Source organism: Panthera leo, chromosome A2 (genome assembly GCF_018350215.1).
Source record: "Panthera leo isolate Ple1 chromosome A2, P.leo_Ple1_pat1.1, whole genome shotgun sequence".
NCBI classification, from domain to species: Eukaryota; Metazoa; Chordata; class Mammalia; order Carnivora; family Felidae; genus Panthera; species Panthera leo.
The window spans coordinates 57,077,725-57,086,906 of record NC_056680.1 but is presented as its reverse complement, the minus strand read 5'-3'; the positions used below and the strand labels follow the sequence as shown (position 1 = coordinate 57,086,906).

Genomic DNA, 9,182 nt, shown 5'->3' with positions numbered 1-9,182 from the left:
TCAGTCAGTTGAACATCTGACTTTGGCTCAGGTCATGATCTCGCGGTTGACAAGTTTGAGCCCCACGTCAGGCTCTGTGCTAACAGCTCAGAGCCTGGAGCCTGCTTCAGATTCTGTGTCTCCCTCTCTCTCTGCCCCTCCCTCACTCATGCTCTGTCTCTGTCTCAAAAATAAACATTAAAAAAAATTTTTTTTAATCTGGTTTGTCTGATATAAGTATGGCTACACTAGCTTTCTTTTGGAGACCATTAGCATGAACGATGGTTCTCCATCCCCTTACTTTCCATCAATTGGTGTCTTTAGGTCTAAAATGGTTCTCTTGTAAGCAGCATATAGATGGGTCTTGTTTTCTTATCCATTCCGATACCCTGTGTCTTTTGATTGGAGTGTTTAGTCCAATTGACATTTTTTTAAAGTTTATTATTTGAGAGAGAGAGAGACAGAGACAGAGCATGAGCGGGGGAGGGGCAGAGAGAGGGAGACACAGAATCTAAAGCAGCCTCCAGGCGCCAAGCTGTCAGAACAGAGCCTGACATGGGGCTCTAACCCACGAACTGCAAGGTCATGACCTGAGCAGAAGTCAGATCCTTAACCCACTGAGCCACCCAGACGCCCCAAGTCCAATTCACATTTAGAGTGAGTACTGAAAGGTATGAATTTAGTGCCATTGTGTTGCCTGTAGAGTTGGAGTTTCTGGTGATGTTCTCTGGTCCTTTCTATCTTTGTTGTTTTTGGTCTTTTTCGTTTTGTTTCATCTTTTCTCCACTCAAAGAGTCCCTCTTAAAATTTCTTGCAGGGCTGGTTTAGTGATCACAAAATCCTTTAGTTTTTGTTTGTCTGAGAAACTCTTTATCTCTCCTTCTATTTTGAATGACAGCTTTGGATAAAGAATTCTGAATAAAGAACTCTTGGCTGCATAATTTTCTTATTCAGCACATTGAATATATCCTGCCCCTCCTTTCTGGCCTGCCAGGTTTCTGTAGATAGGTCTGCTGCAAACCTGATCTGTCTTCCCTTATAGGTTAAGGGCTTCTTTTCCCTTGCTGCTTCCATAGTTCCTTCCTTGTGTGTATATTTTGCGAATTTGACTATGATATGCCTTGGTGATGGTTGGTTTTTGTTTAATAATCTACTGGGAGTTCTCTGTGCTTCTTGGATTTTGATGTCTGTGTCCTTCCCCAGAGTAGGAAAGTTTTCCACTGTAATTTGCTCACATAAACCTTCTGTCCCTTTTTCTCTCTCTTCATCTTCTGGGGCTCCTATGATTTGGATATTATTCCTTTTTAATAAATCACTGAGTTCTCTAAATCTTGTATCATGGTCTTTTGCATTAGTTCCCATCAGTTTTTCTGCTTCATTATTCTCCATAATTTTGTCTTCTATCACGGATTTACTGTTCTGCTTCATCCATCCTTGCTGCCCTGGCATCCATTTGAGATTGCATCTCAGTTATAGCATTTTAATTTTGTCCTGACTAGATTTTACTTCTTATCTCCACAGAAAGGGATTCCGTTTTTTCCAACCCCAGCTAGTATTCTTATTATCATGATTCTAAATTGTAGTTCAGACATCTTGCTTATATCTGTGTTAAGCCCCTGGCTGTCATTTCTTCCTGTTCTGTCATTTGGGGTGAATTCCTTCATTTTGTCATTTTTGGAGGAAGAAAAAAATTGATAAAGTTAAAAATTAAAATTAAAAAATTAAAAACGACACAAAACAAATAAAGGAAGCTAGATCCTAGGTTTATTTTGGTATCCTTCTTGAAAGAAGCTTGATAGAATAGAGAAAAAAGGGGGAAGGGCACCTGGGTGACTCATTCAGTTGAGCATCTGACTTTGGCTCAGGTCATGATTTCACAGTTCGTGAGTTTCAGCCCTGCGTTGGACTCTGTGCTGACAGCTCAGAGCCTGGAGCCTGCTTTGGATTCTGTGTCTCCCTCTCTCTCTGCCCCTGCCCGGCTTGCACTCTGGTTCTCTCTTTCTCAAAAATAAACATTGAAAAAAAACAAAGAATAGAGGAAAAATGGAAAGAAAACAAAGAAAAAAAGGACTAAAAATTTTAAAAGTTAAAAGAATGTATAGAATAAAATAGATTAAAATGAAATAAAGTGAAATAGAATTAAAAATACAAACAAATTAAAAATATAGTAATAACATTTTTTAATTAAAAAGAAAAGAAGAAGATTGGGTGCCTGGTTGGCTTAGTCGGTTGGGTGTCCAACCCCCTCCTCTGCTTGCGCTCTCTCTCTCTCCCTCTCTCTGTCTCTCTCTCAAAAAGAAGCATTTAAAAAAAGAGACAGAGAAATAAAATTTTCTGTTTCTGTATCCAAGAAAAAGAAAAGAAAGAATGGGGCGGGGCACCTGGGTGGCTCAGTAGGTTAAGCGTCCAACTTCAGGTTGCGTCATGGTCTTGCAGTTCATGAGTTCGAGCCCCACATCGGGCTCTGTGCTGACAACTGTGTGTCTTCCTCTCTCTCTCTGCCCCTCCCCCATTCGTGCCCTGTCTCTGTCTGTCTCTCTCTCAAAAAAAAAAAAAAAAAAAACACTAAAAAAAATTTTTTAAAAAAGAGGGGAGAAAACTTAAAAACAGAAGCAAAACAAAAACAAAAACAAAAAACCACCAAAAACGAATAGATGAACCAGCAAACAGAGTGAAACAGGAATGAAGTTACATCCAGTTTCCCAGAGAACTCAAACTATGAAGCACTCTGTAGCCCATACACTAAGTAGGTGGAGAGACTTGTGCTGGTCCTCTAGGGGATATGCTTGGAGGGAGCAGTTGGGCCAGGCTTGGTATAGTGGCTCCCATTTTCCACTAGGTGACATTACTCAACTTCCTGGGGTGGATCAGCATGGTGCGCATGTGCTTGCGCATGTAGGCACGTGTGTGGGAGAGGTGAAAATGGCTTCACCCCGCTTCCTAGTCTCTGGCCCAGAAACCTTGTGCTCTCACTGACCGGCAATCAAGCACCCCTCCTTTGTCTCAGGTTTCCGTCTACTACCCGCCTCTACCCTGTCTGTGTCCAAGCCATGAGCCTGCCAGGCGGCACTCCCTCTAGCGTTTTATCTCAGACGGGGCTCTGTTTCAAAACCCCTCAGTTCAGAGACCTCCACGGCTTGTACCCGTGCTGATTCTGTGGGGGAGGGTCTCACTGAGCAATAACCAGTTCCCTCTTGCCCCCAGAAAACTTATGGGCAATCACGCAGCAGCAGAGGTTCGGAGATTATGGCAAATACAACATACAGCCGGTGCCAGATTTCACTGTAATCTGGTGTCTTTGTTCCAATATCAGCAAACATGACTGCTCTCTGAGGTCTGTTGGGACCTTTGCCTGTGGGTAGACCCTATGGCCTCTACCAAATGCTCTCCAAATAGGGGAAATATTTCTCCCCGTGTGGCACACGGGCCCCTCAGACCTCGCAGGCCACTCCTGGAGATTCACCCTTCTTCCTCACCAGAGCACCACCAGGTTCTGAGCTCGGGAATTTCTGACTCTGTGCTCTTCTGTTTTTAGAATCCTGATGGTATTGAAACCCTCTCCTTTCTCCCCATCAGTGGTTTTGGGGAACAGATTTCTTGTCCAGTCTCTTGTGAGTGTTTTCACTCTTTCTCTTTCTCTCCAGCTATTTTCAGGGGAGTGCTTTCCCTGTACTCTCCAGGTGCACCCCACTCTCCCCCCGGCCCTTCTCTGTACCCTCTCTGAAAATACATCTCCCTACCCTCCACAGCTTTTCTCTCCCTCAGTTCATCTCTTCACACTGCATACCTACCAAGTTCTGTGGCTCAGGTTATGCAGATTATTGTGTTAATCCTCAGATCAATTTCCTAGTTGTGCAAAATGGTTTGGAGCTGATCTAGCTGCATTCCTTCCAGTGATGAGACAAGATGAGAAATTCCACAGTTTTTTCTTTTTTTCAATGTTTATTTATTTTTGAGAGAGAGAGAGAGAGAGAGAGAGAGAGAGAGAGTGGGAGAGTAGGGGAGGGGCAGGGAGAGAGGGGGACAGAGGATCCAAAGCAGGCTCTGTGCTGACAGCAGAGAATCCGATGCAGGGCTCAAACTCACAAACTCTGAGATGATGATCTGAGCCAAAGTTGGATGCTTAACTGACTGAGCCACCAGGTGCCCCAATAAATAAATTAAAAAAAAAAAAAAAAAGACAGAATCAGGAATAAATGAAGGCTTTAGGAGAAAGGCAGGGGGAGGAAAGATCAATGGTGGATGATCTGAGGGCGACCCCCATGTTGGTAGGAACCTTGGAAGAGGTCATTGATGATCAAAGATGTGCCATTGTGTCTACATCTCTGGACTCAGAATACTATACCAGCATTCTTTCATTTGTAGACAACAGTCTGCTGGAACCCAACTGCTTGGTCCTGTTCAACCATAAAATGCATGGATGACATGGATCCCCTGGTCACCGCAATGAAGGTAGAAAAGCTCCTCCAGGAGACCTATGCTGTTATTGGCGGGTTGGACAACCAAAGCCAGAAAATTATGGAATCTGTGAGTTTACTTTTGCTCATCCTGAATATTATTTTTAAAAATGGGTATGAGGCCCCTGAGAGAGTCATCCTTTTTTTTTTTTTTTTATCTGTATTTAAGGTTGAGAGAGAGACACACGCAGGGTGCGAGTGGGAGAGGAACAGAGAGAGAGGGTGACAAAGAATCCGAAGCGGGCTCTAGGTTCTGAGCTATCAGCACAGAGCCTGATGTAGGGCTCGAAGTCACTAACCACAAGATCATGACCTGACCCAAAGTCGGATGCTTAACCGACTGAGCTACCCAGGTGCCCCTGTTCTTTATGCTTCACCTGGCACAGGTAAAACCTTACTAGCCAAAGCAGTAGCAAACCAAACCTTAGCCACTTTCTTGAGAGCAGCTGGCTCTGAATTACTCAGAAGTACCTAGGTGATGCGCCCAAACTCATACAAGAATTGTTTCAAGTTGCTGAGGAACATGCACCATCCATCATTCTTATTGATGAAACTGATGTCATTAGGACAAAGAAAATATTACTCAAATTCTGGTGGTGAGAGAGAAATTCAGGAAACATTATTGGAACTGTGAAACCAGTTGGATGGATATGATTCAAGGGGAGACATGCAAATTACCATGGCCACAAACCTAGTAGGAAATTTGGATCCAGCAGTTATCAGACAGGGCCACATTGACAGGGAGAGCCAATTCCCTCTGACCAATGGAAGGACCAAGAAGTACGATTCATACAAGCAGAATGATGCTGACTGCTGCTCCCATAACCCCTAGATGACTTGATCATAGCTAATGACCTCCTTGGTGTTAACATTAAGGCAATCAGTACAGGAAGTAATCTGATGACCTTGAGAGAACCTAGAATGAAAGTAACAAATGAAGACTAAAAAAAAAAAAATCTAAGAATGTTTTTATGAAAAACAAGAAGGCACCCTTGAATGGCTCTATGTTTAATGAACCACAGTTGCCTTCAAATGAATGATTAAGAGTATTCCAGGGGCACCTGGGTGGCTCAGTCGGTTAAGCATCTGACTTCAGGTCAGGTCATGATCTCATGACTCTTGGGTTTGGGCCCCATGTTGGGCTCAGTGCTGACAGCTCAGAGCCTGGAGCCTGCTTCGGATTCTGTTTCCTCTCTCTGCCCCTCCCCGACTCGTGCTTTGTTCCTGTCTCTCAAAAATAAATAAACATTAAAAACCTTGTGGAAAAAAAAAAAAAAGGAGTTTTCCAGCCCCTCAGAGAGATATGACTAGGGACGTGTCCCAAAGGATACATATTCCAGTTTATCTTTCTTATTAGCAGAACATCCTGTGTACCTTTAAAAATGTTTTTTATTCAAGTATAATTAATGGACAGTATTATATTAATTTCAGGAGTATGATATAGTGAGTCAAAGTTCCTGTACATTATAGGGTGCCTGGGTGGCTCAGTCAGTTGCACGTCTGACTTTGGCTCAGGTCACGATCTCATGGTTCGTGAGTTTGAGCCCTGCATCGGGCTTGCTGCTGTCAGCGCAGAGCCTGCTTTGGATCCTCTGTTCCCCTCTCTCTTTGCCCTTCCCCCACTCACTCTTTCTCTCAAAAGTAAACATTAAAAAAATTCTATACATTTCTCAGTGCTCACCACATCAAGTGTACTCTTAGTATTCTTCACCTATCATCCTGTGTATCTACTTGAGCATGATGTATAGGATGCTCTTTGGGCTGCCTTCATCTTTTGGTCGTGTGCAATGTTCTCTTTCAAATAAAGTGTGCCCTTTCTCAAAAAAAGAGAAGCCTGGGGCACCTGGATGGCTCAGCCGGTCAAACGTCCAACTTCAGCTCAGGTCATAATCTCATGGCTCATGGGTTCAAGCCCCACATTGGGCTCCGTGCTGACGGCTGGGAGCCTGGAGCCCGCTTCGGATTCTGTGTCTCCCTCTCTCTCTGCCCCTCCCCTGCTCACGCTCTGTCTCTCTCTCAAAAATGAATATTTTAAAAAAAAAATTTAAGGGAGAGAAGACCAAGGCTTTTCAACAGTTTTATTTTAAGAAATCAACAGTTACCCAGGTTTCATCAGTCTTGTTGCTTTGTCATCTTTAAGGAGTTGTCATCATCTAAATAGTTTAAAACTGATTGCCAACACATCCAATTCTAGCCAGTAGAAAGAGAGAAAAGGAGGTACACTCCTTATTTTTAAGATATGGCTTAGAAGTTTTTCACCCATTGGCCACCCCTAAGTGGCTTTATTCTGAGCATTCAGATAAAAATTTGGGAATCCCATTACAACAAAAGAGACGCCAAGATATTTGCCTTCCTAAAGTTTATATTCTCTTTGGGGGACACAAGGGAAAAATAAGTAAGATGTCAAGCAGTGACAAATGCTAATAAGAAAACAAAAGCAGAGTAATCCTTCTTCAAGTTCTCCAGAAAGACCTCATTGAGAGGGGGGCATATAATCAGAGATCTGAAGGGAAGTGTGTTCCTGGAAAAAGGAATAGCTAGTATAAATTCTTTGAAGTGGGAATGTGCTTGGCATGTTTGAGGAATAGCATGGTGTGGGCAGTGTTCCTAGAATTTGTTCAAGTCAGACAAGTATAAACCAGATCAGGTAGAGCCCCGCAGACTAGGGTAAGAATGATTTTTAATTTGAATGAGATAAAAGAGCTCAGCAAATTTCTGTGTGACGTGATTGGGTTCTTTTATATATATTATAATTTTTTTTAAGTTTATTTATTTATTTTGAGAGAGAGCCCACGTGAGCAGGGGAGGAGAAGAGAGAGAGGAAGAAGGAGAGAGAATCCAAAGCAGGGTCTGTACTGTCAGCACGGAGCCCGACTCGGGGATTGAACCCACGAACCATGAGACCACTACCTGAGCCGAAATGAAGAGTCCGATGCTCAACCGACTGAGCCACCCAGGCACTCTGGGTTTATATTTTTTAAAAGATCACTAATTTAGTGCATAATAAAATCTACACACTGTGGATCAAAGACTTAAATGTAAGAAGTAAAACTATAAAACTCTTAGTAGAAAATACAGGACAAGAGTTTCATGACAGTGGATTTGATGATGGTTTTATGGATATGAAACAAAAGGCACAAGCAACAAAAGAAAAAATAGACAAATTAGACTTCATCCAAATTTAAACATAGAATTACCATATGGTTCAGCAGTCCCACTTATGGGTATATACCCAAAGAACTGAAAGCAGGTATTCACACAAATATTTGTACACCACTGTTCGTAACAGTATTATTCACAAGAGCCAAAAGATGGAAATAACTGAATTGTCCATCAGTGAATGAATGGATGAACAAAATTTAGCATATGCCTACAATATTATAGAATATTACTCATCCTTAAAAAGGAAGGAAATTCTGACACATGCTAGAACACCGATGAACCATGAGGGAAGTACACAAAGCAAAATGAGCCAAAAAGATGAAAGAACAAATATTTGTTACATTGGGAGGAAGAATTCCTCCTTTACCCTTCTAGGTTCTTTGGCTGGTAAGTTGATATAAAACAGGTTAACAGGAGGAAAACATTTAATGACATACACACAGAAGTCCCATCAGAATATGAGACCCAAAGACAAGACCATCAGATGAGGCTTACATGCCATACTGAATGAAGGAATGGGATAGGGACCTGGGGCTTCAAAGGGAAAGTGGGTGACAGGACAATAAGAAGAATGAATGTTTGCCCTGCCATCCAGATAGGTCTTTCAAGTAAAAATTTATCTCTAATAATAGCTCTCTTTCTGGGCCAGGTCCCCTATCTAAATTCTTTTAGGTGATTAGGGAGAACTGAAAGTTTTTCTTGAGTCTGCCTTCAGCTCAAAATAACCCACAAGACAAAATGACATATTTGGGGGTCACGTAATTTGCTCTTCCCCTCAGTTCCACCTTGGAAACTTCTCCAAGAAGTTTCACAATCCTGAAGTTGAGTTGGTAGATGGCTCCATCTCACTGAACCAGTCTCTTAGTCCTGAGAATAAGTCTGTTCAGTTAAACAGTTGTACTTCATTTCAGGAGGTGGTGATTCAGGTGGGATCCCAAAGTTAGGGCTATGGTGCAAGCAGTCAGGTATTTAACAGGCGGCATTTCTATGGAAACAAAAGAAAAACAATGACCAATGATTGGAGCAGACTGTTATCCCAGTTTCTGAGTTCTGAAGGCAGTAAGTCAGGAAGATTTCTAGATGCCTTGCTCAAAATATCTTCAGTTAGAGGCACTCTGATAGATTTTTCTGGTTTGTAGTTTGTCACTGGTGGTCTTTCTGAGGGGCCACACTGCAACAAGCATGAAGATTGTCCATACATGAGCAATTGTGGTGACTTCTCTGAAATTTATATCAAGTTGTCCAACTTTAGCTTGCATGGCTTTAGAAAAATGGCAGTTTTAGTTCTCAAGGATTCCATGTCAAAAGGGTGGGAGAAAAGCTGGAAACATTAGTCTGGAGATTTGTAGTCAAATATTGGAGGAAACTAGAAAAATTAGGATCCAGTCCAGTTTACAGATAGAAAACAAAATCTCAAAGAGAATTAACAGCAGTAGAATTTGATATCCACAAACGTGTGTTACTGAAACATAGTTTTTCTCTGTACAATCACCCCTATTTTTATCAAAGGCAATCACAACAAGGCTAATTCATCTGCAAATCAAGTCTAGTTTCAATCAACTTGGCCTCATTATTTACATAAGT

General features: G+C 42.0%; 1 pseudogene; it reads left to right on the top strand.

Moving 5' to 3' along the window:
* Positions 1–4,151: 4,151 nt before the first annotated feature.
* On the top strand, positions 4,152–5,448 carry LOC122204676 (annotated as a pseudogene).
* Positions 5,449–9,182: the final 3,734 nt, after the last annotated feature.